The sequence below is a fragment of the Hydra viridissima genome, unplaced genomic scaffold (assembly GCF_058129835.1).
Source record: "Hydra viridissima isolate aposymbiotic clone 2 unplaced genomic scaffold, HvirCarnegie_v1 scaffold_9, whole genome shotgun sequence".
NCBI lineage: Eukaryota > Metazoa > Cnidaria > Hydrozoa > Anthoathecata > Hydridae > Hydra > Hydra viridissima.
Window position 1 is genome coordinate 11422396 of NW_028324308.1, and position 12336 is coordinate 11434731.

General features: G+C 31.2%; 1 pseudogene; it reads right to left on the minus strand.

Moving 5' to 3' along the window:
* Positions 1-7750: 7750 nt before the first annotated feature.
* LOC145195996 (uncharacterized) lies at positions 7751-9831 on the minus strand (annotated as a pseudogene).
* Between the last annotated feature and the right edge of the window lie 2505 nt (positions 9832-12336).

Here is a 12336-nt window from a genome sequence, read left to right on the forward strand (position 1 = left end):
AAAAGGATAGGCATGAAGTGTGTCTGGTGACATGAATTGCTTATCGAATGCTAATTTCTTTTTTGTTTTGAAGTCTATTTATCTAAATTTTTTAATTTTTTAGATTTTAGTTATTAAAAATGATTTCAACAAAACAAAATTTGCAAAGAAAAAAAAAAAAATACCACCAAAGAATCGCCACATGGTTAACACCAAAGAAAAAAATTCGTGGTGTAAGTGGCAACTTGATCAACTAAATGGTACTAAGTTTCATAAAGATAAAATTAATTTACCAATATGGATCTATTTAAAGCTGAAACCAATTTTTCAAGACTTATCTGATGATAAATTGCTAACCAAATGCCTCCATGGACAAACGCAAAATGCAAATGAAGCATTTAACGCAATTATATGGACTCGCTGTCCTAAAAATGTATTCTTATCCAGAAGAACGTTTGAATTGGCAATTAATTCTGCAGTTCTTCATTTCAATGATGGTGGGGAAGGAGTAAGATCTGTTTTGGAAAATTTTGGAATTAAAGGACAAATAACTTCCAAGAAACTAATGGAGGCTTATAATAAACGTGTTAAACACATGAAGCACAAGTCTTCTAATATGGTGTTAAAACAGCGTAAAAAACTAAGAAAAATTAAAAAAGGTACAGTGGATGTTGAGGTTTCAAATGAAAAACAAACTTCATATATATATGGTGGTTTTTAAGCATTATTTTTGAAATACTTTATTAAAAGTCTCATTTCCCAGATTTAATAGTTTTTGAGACATTCCACATTTCAAAACATGGTTTTTTAAAAATGTTATGGATTTATGAACTGAAATTTTCAGGACATTTTTATAAGACATTGATAAATCATTTCTCATAGGATTTTGTAATATAAAGGGCAAATTTCAGATTTATATGAAATTTCGTACTAATTTGAGTGACAAAATAAATAAACTCTGAAATATTTTGTATAACTTTGGAGTTATCGAGGCAAATCAAAAAATCTTATGACAAATGAAAATATTATATATAATAAACATTTCTGCAAAATTTCAAAGCTGTAGAGTTATTATATAGTGAGATGTTATGTTTTCAAATACACCCCATTGTTTGAAGTTTAACTAATTTATTTTTGGATAATCAAGGCAAAAAAATTTTTGAATGATTTTTTTTTTTTAATTTTTTGAAATAGAATCAAGTTTTACTAAAAAATATCAATAAATAGCTTAAACTCAAAAAATAAATTATTTCTAGGGTTACCACCTTAAGCCTATCTCAACGAAATCACGACGGAGCAAAAATATCCCATTTTTAACTGAAGAAATCAACCGCATGCTCAAACAAAATATCATTCAAGTAAGCCGCAGCCCTTGGCGTGCTCAATGCTTTGTGGTATCTTCAGGGCACAAAAATCGCTTAGTTATCGATTATTCAAATACAATCAACTTACACACGCCACTAGATTCATACCCAATACAAGAATTAACGACATGTTACTTAAAATAGCAGCCAAAAAAGTTTTTAGTACTATTGACCTCAAATCCGCATACCATCAGGTAAAAATACGACCAGAAGACTATAAACTAACTGCATTTGAAGCTAATGGTAGACTTTACGAGTTCAAAAGATTACCTTTTGTTTGCACTAATGCTGTGCCAATCTTTCAACGAGTAATGGACGAATTTATCCAGACCAAAGAGCTGGAAAACACCTATGCTTACCTTGACGATTTGATTATTGGTGGAAAAGATGACCATGACATAAACCTAAAGAGGTTCCTAAACGCGGCTAAAGATGTCAATATAGAGATAAGCATGGAAAAGAGTAATTTCAAAAAAACTCAAATAGAATTTTTAGGCCATGTTATTGAGAACGGTACCATAAAACCCGACCCTAAGAGATACGAAGCCTTAATGAATATGCCAGATCCACGAACTTTACGAGAACTAAATAGAATGATTAGATTTTTTGCATATTACGCCAAATGGATTCAACTATCACAGACGCTTCCGACAAAGCCTTTGGAGGAACATTACTACCCCTAGGCAGGCCAGTGGCTTTCTTTTCAAGGACACTAACAAATGCCGAAAAGAAACATGCGATTGTTGAGAAAGAAGCTGCAGCTATAGTGGAATGCTGCAGAAGATGGAAACATCTAATCAACTCGGTTCCAAAGATCAATATCACTTATTTTTAACAAACAGGGGTCAAAAACAGTAAACTTACTCGCTGGCGCTTAGAATTGGCAGACGTCAACTATACAATCTCATATAGACCGGGCCACGAAAATACTGCTGCTGACGCCCTCTCCCGATGTTGTTCATTACAAAGTACCTCAAGAACATTACATTATATCCACTCCCAACTATGTCACCCGGGAGTTAAAAGAATGCTACATTATTGCAAAAGCCGAAACTTACCTTATTCGACCACAGAAATTAAGCAACTAGCAAAGTACTGTACCACGTGCAACGAAATTAAACCACGTTTCTACAAGCCTCCAACAGGTCGTCTTGTTCAGTCAACTAGACCGTGGGAACATTTATCCATGGACTTTGTTGGTCCCCTACAATCCACTACAGCAAATAAATACATCCTTGTGATAGTTGACGAATATTCACGATACCCATTTGCGTTTCCGTGTAACGATATAACTGCAGATACTGTTATACGTCATCTCCTCAGCCTATTCTCATTATTTGGTTCACCATCTTCAATACACACAGATCGGGGGACACAATTTGAAAGCGTAAAACTTCAAAAATTCTTTGAAAGAAATGGTGTCATCAAAACCAGAACTACTCCCTATCACCCACAAGGCAATGGGCAATGTGAAAGGACAAACGGTACCATATTAAAAGCAATTAGTCTAGCCCTAAAAATATTAAGTCTGGGAAAAGAAAAGTGGGAAGTAGTCTTACAAATGATTCTATCTTCAGTTAGAGGACTACTTTGTACTGGCACCAATGAAACACCACATCAAAGGATGATGAACTTCCAACGTTCATCCATTGTAGGTACCGTACTACCGGATTTTCTAGCTGAGCAGGATTCTGTAATTCTTTACAGACGGCAAATCAGACAGAAGGGAGATCCACTCGTTGACAAAGTCCAGCTGATAGAAACAATATCTCCCTATTTTACACGCGTCAGATTTAAAAATGGTAAGATTGACACAGTATCGATCAGAGATCTTGCTCCACTTCAGGAGAATGACTCATCGGCAGAATCTAGTAGTTATGCAGAGCCGATCCAACAACAATCCGTTGAATTATGTAAAGACCAAATATCTATTGATACTGATACCTACAATCAGGAAAATCAAGGGCGGCATGCATCAACCGAAACCAGTGAAATAGTTTTAACCCCACATAATGATCTTGAGAACTCTTTAATGGATGGCACCACAAATATCAATGCACCAGAAATAGGCACACCCGGCCAGTTTGTTTCTCAAAGCCCTGCTACCGTAGAAACACAGAACAGAACATTTTCAAGATCCGGACGAAATATTAAAAAACCAAAATACCTAAACGATTACATCACTCATTAATTCAAAATTCTTATTAAAAAAAAAAAAAAAAATGGCGGAGAAGACTGTCGTATATTAAAAGCTCTGATCTGAAGATGTCATTTCCCTTTCTTTATGGTTTAACGCTTCAGCGAACCGTATTTATTAAATATGTTTATTCCTTGCGTTTTTAACTTACTTTGTTGTCGTTATTGTAGTGACTATATATTCGATTAAAGCCTAATATTTAATATTGTATCTTGTTGCGGGCTCATAACACCGTTCTCAATAACATGAGCGAACCGTACTTATTAATTATGTTTATTCCTTGCGTTTTTAACTTACTTTGTTGTCGTTATTGTAGTGACTTTATATATTCGATTAAAGCCTAATATTTAATATTGTATCTTGTTGCGGGCTCATCACAGTCATAATAACAGATGGTCTGGCCAGTTTAGCCGTTTTCACAAGATTCTATTGTTTTCAAACAATAGAAGTTAAAATTTTGAATTTATGTGGAAAATAGTAAATTTATCGTGCCCAGTCTACTAACTAGTGCACAAAAATCTGAAAAATGGCAAACTTTGTAGAGGAACAGTCCATTGATTCTCTTATATTTGATCTAGAATCAGACGTTTTTTTTTGAAAAAAGTGAGTTTCTTAATGATGTCGATGCTTTTCTTACAGAAATTGAGAATGGAAGCGTTTCAAACAACTTTAACTGCCAGCAGTGTGTGAAAAAATGCAAATCAGAGAAAGGACTCAAACGCCACATAACAACACATCACTCTAAGATTGACTCTTCAACACTGCAAACAATTGCAAAAACTGTTATTAACCGTGTACTGCAGACGAGTTCATAACTTTCATTAAAAAAAGCATTAAATTTGTGCAAAACGATCTTTGCTACCCTCCATATATCAGAGATGAGCTTTCATGGTACAGTTTCTCTGAAGATGATGCAAAGCATTCATTTGATTTAATAAAGGAAGTTATTGACAATTTTAATGGTGATGCGGAAGTTTTTTATCCAAAATTTTACAAAGTTGCTGGTCAGAAAGGTTTTATGAAAAATCTCACAGATAAAACCTCAACTCTTGTAGGATATTACCTTGCAAATCACATTTTGGCTCGCTTGACTAAGTCTAAAAATGCCACCTCAGTTTTAGTTATTGATAATGAAATTATGTTTACAGATAAAGAAAAAAATTTAGTTGAATATTTGGGTGGGTATGTATTTAGTACTTTTTATCGAAGGATACGTTATTCAAAAAGTTGGCAAACCAGATTTTGTCAAGAAACACTCTCAATTCTGTTGGCTGGAAAAGTTTTAGAAAATGATTCTAATTCTTTTGATGAGTATAATCATGATACTAATAAAAAATTTACTAGTTTAAAAAATCGAGGTGGTCTTTGGTCTATATCTTCTGATGCTTTGTCACTACTTCAAGATGTTGGGGTTTTATCTCACTTCTCAAAAATTTGCAATGTTCCTTCTAACAAAGTATCTAAAGAAATGTCTCTTAATCTTCTAGACCATCTTTTAACTCTTTACATTCGTGTTTGTTCATTTTCCTATTCAAAGGACCTTGTAAACTTGCATAAATTCAAGTCTAAGAACAAAAGAACAAATTCATTAAGAAAAGAAATCAAGAAAGGAACTTTGAACTCCACTGAATAGTTTAGATAAAAAATAGAAATTAGAAAAGGTTATTTTCATAGCCACAAATGTCATTAAAAACATATTCTTGCATAGGAACTATATTGCAGCATGATGGAGAGATGCAATGATTAATAAAGTGAAAACCAAATGAAATTAAGTAAGTTTTTATTTTAAGTATCAAATGTTATTTAATTAAAACTAGTTTAATATTTATTTGTTTTTACTATTTTATTAAAATTATTTCATCAAAGTTATTTTGAAATAAATAATTTTAAGAATTTTATTTCACCCTCTTCTTTCTTTGTAGCACAACTTCAACTTAAGAGGTCACTTTTCAGCCTCCTAGAGAATTTTAGAGATTAACAATGTACCTTTTGGTGCCCCAATTACCACTTATGCACATTGTAAGACATAGTGGAAACAAGAAGTTAAGTCAAAAAATCTTTTCATCTCCATATTTGCAAGAAGGGTTCCCAAGTCTTGAATATTAAAAAATAGTATTCAAGAGTTGGGAACCCTTCTTGCAAATACTAAGGACAAATGTGTTATATATAAATAAATATACACACACACACACACACACGCACACACACACGCACGCGCGCGCAATTGTTTTATACAAGTAATGCTTTTATAAGGTTTGTGGCTATGAAAATAGCTGTTTTTAATTTCCTTCTTTTGATGAGTTCATTTTTTGTTCCAAATTCGGCATGGTAATTTCTCTTTGGCAAAGGTCTTTGGTTCAGGATTATTATCAAGACTATTAGTTCCTACAATTGGTTTGAAAGTGCATTGGTTTTTTATTGTTTTGTCATTATAGCCAATATCATGTAAAGATGGATTATCCTTTCTTCTTCCAATGGCTTGTTGTTGGCCAAAATAATTTTCTAATGAATCTTGACAATGCCGTTCAGTTAAATCATATTGGACACCCATATTTAAAAGGTGTTTAATTAAATAAATAACTGAGTGAACAGTGATATTGATCCCTTCATATGTTTGCCAAGATAAAAACATATTCCCCCAATCAGCCTTAGTGAAATTTCCAGGTCTTTGATCTATAGACAATTTCCAATCTTCAAAATATTTTAAAAAGACTTCAGTCAACCATATTAGCCTTTCATCATTCATCAAATAAAATGGCTTGGAAAATCGATTTTGATTTCTAGTGCAATCTGTAATATTTTTCACATTTACACAATCAAAAAAATCATTTAACATCTGACAATATTCAGCAGTTCTAAAGGCTTCAGCTGGACCAAATGCCTTTAAAGCAGTGCTAACGGATGAACTAAGTACTTGAGCTGCTAATCTTACATTCATTTTGGAAAATGGGCTTAACCTAATGTGTTCTAAGGAGAGATTTGTCAAATAAAAGAGTCATAAACTGTTCTTGCTCAGAAAAATCCTTTACCTTTAAATTTAATTCATTGACAAATTCATGGTTAAATCCTCTTCGTGGTCAGATATAGTTTTTGTAGTCTCTTAAACGCCTTTGACTTGGTAAAATTACAAATCCAGAATCTGTTTTTTCATTTAAACGAATTTCCTCATAAGCTGCAGGAGACTTTGCAACAAGACCTAAACAATAGCGAATAATCATTGGGTGATAACGAACTCCCTGTTTTGAAGTATTTAAGTATTTTTGCTGCTCATCCCAAAATAGCTTCATAAATGGAGTGTGTCCTATAAGTTTTTGATATGATTGATACCAAGTCTTTGTGTAGGTCATCACTGACAAGATGAGAGGATTTACTTATTTCCTTTTGAATTTCTTTTATGTTCTCTTTTAGCAATTTATTTTCTAAACGATAATTTTGTAGGGTTAATTTTACACGTTCTGGTGCAGTTTTAGAAATTGGAGCTCTAAGTTCAGCTGGAATAAGTAATTTATCACTATTTTTTTGAAAAGATATTTTTTCTTGAGACTGAAGACATTGGCATTAGGTATGTTACATGAAATTTTTTAATTGATCAAATATTAGATTGTTATATATCATTGGAAAGAGCTTTATTACAGTATTTAAAAAATGAAAAAATTATCAAAATCCAACAATTTGACAAAAAGTTATAACGTTTTAAACACCGATTTTTTGATATATGGATTTGTTGAAGAAACTGTGGTCAAAAAAATACTTTTCTTAACTAAAATTAATATAAGTTTGTCAATTATTTTTTAAACGCCTATAACTTGTTATCAAAAGTTAGGTATAAGAGTAGGCTACAAATTTATGTTGGTTTCTAGCCACCGGGCGTATATGGGAGGCTAGAGGGGACACCAAACCAACACCTACACCGCCAAAAAATGCAAATTTTATTTATAAAAAAATTTTTTTTTGGTAAAATAGTTGATTTTCATATTATTTTTTAGAAGTAGTTATTATTTGCTTCCAGACCACTGCCAAATATGAGACTTAGGGTGGATGTAAGGGTGTCAGTGGGTGTAAAGGTGTTAACACACCCTTTGCTGTACTTTTTTTTGCAAGTCACAACACTTGCTGTACTTTTCTTGCAAGTCACATCACTTGCTGTAATTAATTTTTATATATTTTTTATATATTATTTTCTTTTATATATATATTTATAATACTTAAATCACATAAGTAATATTAATATTGGTTTCTACTATTACATAAATAACATTAAACCACATAATAAAACAGCAAAATTATGAAAAAATCAACTCTCCTGCAATAACATCAGCAGCAAGCTGGATTTTTTTATGAGATGGTCAACAGCTTCTGAATCAGATTCATCAGTAAGAAATGGTATAAATTCTGTCTTCTTTTCTTTTACTTACTTTTTCTACTCACCCATCATACATGACAGATTTGTTATAATCTGTATCAAACCATTCATGACAGAGTTCTCTCCCAACAATTCTTTCATACATTACATCATACAAGTCATCAAGTTGTTTAACAGATAAGTGCTTATGTAAATTTTTCATGTCATTAAAAGATAGAACACGCAGCTCTTGCTCCAGCTTTCTTTTTTCTTTTTCATCCATTTTTTGTCTTTTGCATGTGTCTTTTTGAGATTTCTGCTCGTAATGCAGTGTGTTTCAGTCGATTGTTTATTATTTTTTTACGAGCTACTTGGATTGACCACTTAACTATATTTTCCCTAGATATTTGGTCAAGACTATCTAGGTAATCTATAGTTCTATTCTTTTTTGATCTTATTTTGGAAGATATATAACAAACTGTTGCATTTGGAGATCTTCCTTTAGCTTCACTAAACTTACCCATTTACTCTTCTCTATCTATGTTGTGAAGCCTTGCACTAGCTGTCTCTTTTTTAAGTGTCTCTGTAATAGAAAGTGAGAAATATTGCTCATATTGATGGTTCAAAACATCTTCCACAGCAATAAGACGAGCCAAAATCATGCTGATGACCTGCTCATTGATGGAGCATAAATTTTTAACAGGTTCTAAAACATTTGATTTAAGGGGATTTTCGAAAAAATCCTTTTTACTGTTTATCAGTGCACCTGGATTAGAGTTGCAATTTTTAATTGTTTGCAAAACATTTTTAACTACTTGGATACCTGCAATATGATCAAAACTTGCTTTTTCAGCTGATACATAAAATTTTTTTATCCAGGGTCCAGTAAGAAGTTTTCCAAATATTGCTAGCACACACATTTGTTTTATGGCAGTTGTATTACAAAATGCTGATCGCAGAACTGTTTGTAAAGTGCCACACTTTACTGTTCCAATCGTCAGAAATTGCTTAAAAGCATTGTAGTGTTTCATAAAGATGAAATAAGTACGGAAGAGTATATGAAGACGATTGCCACGATATCTTGGAATTGTACCTCATGGCAATTTGTTATTGTCTAAAAAATTTACGAATCCTGCCGGATCACCATTGCCATCTTTAAATCTCATTTTGTTCATTGCCAAAACAATTTTAACTGCCATACAGTCATATCCAAATAATAGGCAACTTTCCTTTTCCAAAGACTGTAATGCTGATCGACATGAGATAGCTATTGTATTAAGCGGGTGCAAATGACAGTTCAGCTCATTTAAATTCTTACCCCAGGTTGCACAAACTTTGGTAATGGTAAGATGATTTGCTGCAACTCTGTCTGTCATTGTGTTTGATATATTTGAAATAATAGACTTACGACATTCATCAAAGGAAAGTGAGAAATAATCTGAATAAACTCAAGCCATATGATCCACTGCATTACATACGTGATTTTAGTAATCATCAGATGTACCTCCAGGTAATTGGTCAAGGGTAATGACTTGACATTTATTCTTTGAAGTCATGTGGATGCTGTTGATATGGACACCCTCTTACGTTGCTGCATCAGATTATTATTATATAGTTTACGAGCCATTTGCTCAACTGTAATACGCTGAGGAATATGTAAAAATTTAACACCTAAATATTGTGCAATTTTCTGCAATAAGAATGGAATATTACATGTTGGGACATTAGACAACAACATGCTGTAAATTATCATTCTTGTTTGTAATGCATAAGCCTTATTGTCTTCTGATGTATCTGAAAGTGCAATATTGTCCTCCTCCATCTGGATCATATCATTTTCTAATTTAGATACAACCAATGCTAAGTACAATGCTAATTTTTTCAATTTCACTAAAACCAATTTTAATCTTATTAACTGCATATTAAAAAAAAAGTTAAACAAAAATTGGTTAAAGAACTATTTAAAATTACAAATTAACTGTTTTAATTGAAAAATTATAAATTAATAGCAAATTAAAAAATAAATGAAAATATATAATGAAAAAAAAAATTCTTTTTAAATGCAATTATGAAGAAATGAATCAAATAAACTTTTCAAGTTTGAATAAATGAAATCAAAGTCATAACTGAATAAAATATAAACATTGTAACTTTTTGTGACCTTTTTAGCAGTGCCTTCTGTCATATTTTTGTAGTAATATTAACTTTTATTAAGTTAAAAAAACCTTGTGCAAATAATAAAGTTAATTATACTTCTTTGTTAATTTAATTGAAGATAAAAATTTTAAGAACTTTATCTACAGTTGAACTGTAATTAAAAATATTAGAGTTTTATAATTGAACTGTCTCAATACTTAGCATAAAAACTTATAAAAATGGAAACTAGCTAAATCATTTATTTGAATCATATTCAACAAAAAGTAGTGGTAATATCATTTATCAAAATGATTTTAATAATTGATTTAGGAGAACTTTTAATTGCAATAAGAGGATTATTGAGGAGAACTTTTGATTACCACAAAAATTTTTATTTTTTCATTTTTATTCATTTTTCTTTTTAGTTAAATCTGAACCAATTATTATAAATTTAAAAGCAGATTGAAGTTCCGCTTCATCCGCCCCTCCCCCTTCCCATGTCTCAAAATAAAAGCAGAAAATCAAAATTTAAGTACCAAAAGTGCTGCACAAAATAGAGTATGTGCTGCATGAAATAAATCAATAAAATTTGGCAGGTGCAAAGAAATTGTGTAAACTTAACATCGAGAATAGCATTGCAAAAAAAACAAGCATATCTTCAACATTTACTGAATGCACAAAGTATAACTAAGTTTTTGTCATTTAAAAATCTACTTAAAAAAGTTTTTATTGTAATCAAAAGGTACAGATTTATAAAGTTTAATTACTCTAGTTTTTAAAAAATATCTATACTAATATATAACTCTAAATAAAAAACCTCAAAATACGTTTCTCCCTTCAATAGCGAAAAGCAAACTACAAAAAACGTGGCACAGAATTTTAGCACAAATATCGGTTCCGTAAAACGCGTAATTTACGTACCTAATGTAATGTTACATAAACACACACACACACACACGTATACATACATACATACATACATACATACATACATACATACATACATACATACATACATACATACATACATACATACATACATACATACATACATACATACATACATACATACATACATACATACATACATACATACATACATACATACATACATACATACATACATACATACATACATACATACATACATACATACATACATACATACATACATACATACATACATACATACATACATACATACATACACACATACATACATACATACATACATACAGTGGCGGCCGGTGACATTAAACTTTGGTGGGGCCAGCAAATATTAACCAAAAAATATCGCAAATTTTTGAACTTAGCGATGTTTTTAAGGTTCTTTTCTTCAAGGGCCAGTTCAATGAGGCCCTGCGGTGCGTTTTTTCGTCCCATCTGAAAGCACTACAAATTCTGCGCGCGCATCAAAAATAATATTACTACAAACAAAATAAATAGGGCCAGTAAAAATCGGCCCAGCCGTTATTGCCAATGAATTAAAATAACGCTACAATACTTTGAATAAATTGCAAATAAACATATTACTTATAAAGTAATATAGTTTAAAATTAGAACTAACTTAGAACTATTTATTTTTATAAAACCTGTCTGCAAATAGTTTAGGCTAATAGTTGCATGTTTAGATATATATAAATACATAATTACATTACCAAATACTTTATCTTAAATAAATATAAGTGGGGCCGGGCCCCTATGGCCCCTATTGACGAGCCGCCACTGTATATATATATATATATATATATATATATATATATTAGGTTATGAATTTTTAAACTTTTGTCACAGTTTTAATTGGCCATAATTTTAAAACCTGAGAAATTGATAGTTAGTATCAAAATTTCATAGTAATATTGAATATAGTTAAAAAATGTCCCCCACCCACCCACAATTAAGTTATGCTATACAAATATTGTTGCTTTTATGACTATTATGGAAGTATTTGATTTTTAAATTCGCTATAAAGCATAAAATACACCTAAGTAAAAACTATATGTGCTTGTGTAATATGTTGGTCTGAACTGAAATATTACACAAATACAGAAAATAGTTGATACTAATGCGTTTTATGTTTTACTCATTTCTTTTGTCTTTACCCATTTCAATGTCTTTTTTAATTAATTTTATATTTATACAGTAAATTTTTAAAGAAAAGTATTTTTATTAAAGTAATATTAAAACATAGAACATTACAAACATATGTTATCCATGCATTTTAGATTTTTCTAATATGTCAAATAAATATAGCAAAACTGTTGTTGACAAATATTCAAGAGCATGGACAAAAAATTTAGTTTCGTTTGAAAAACCAT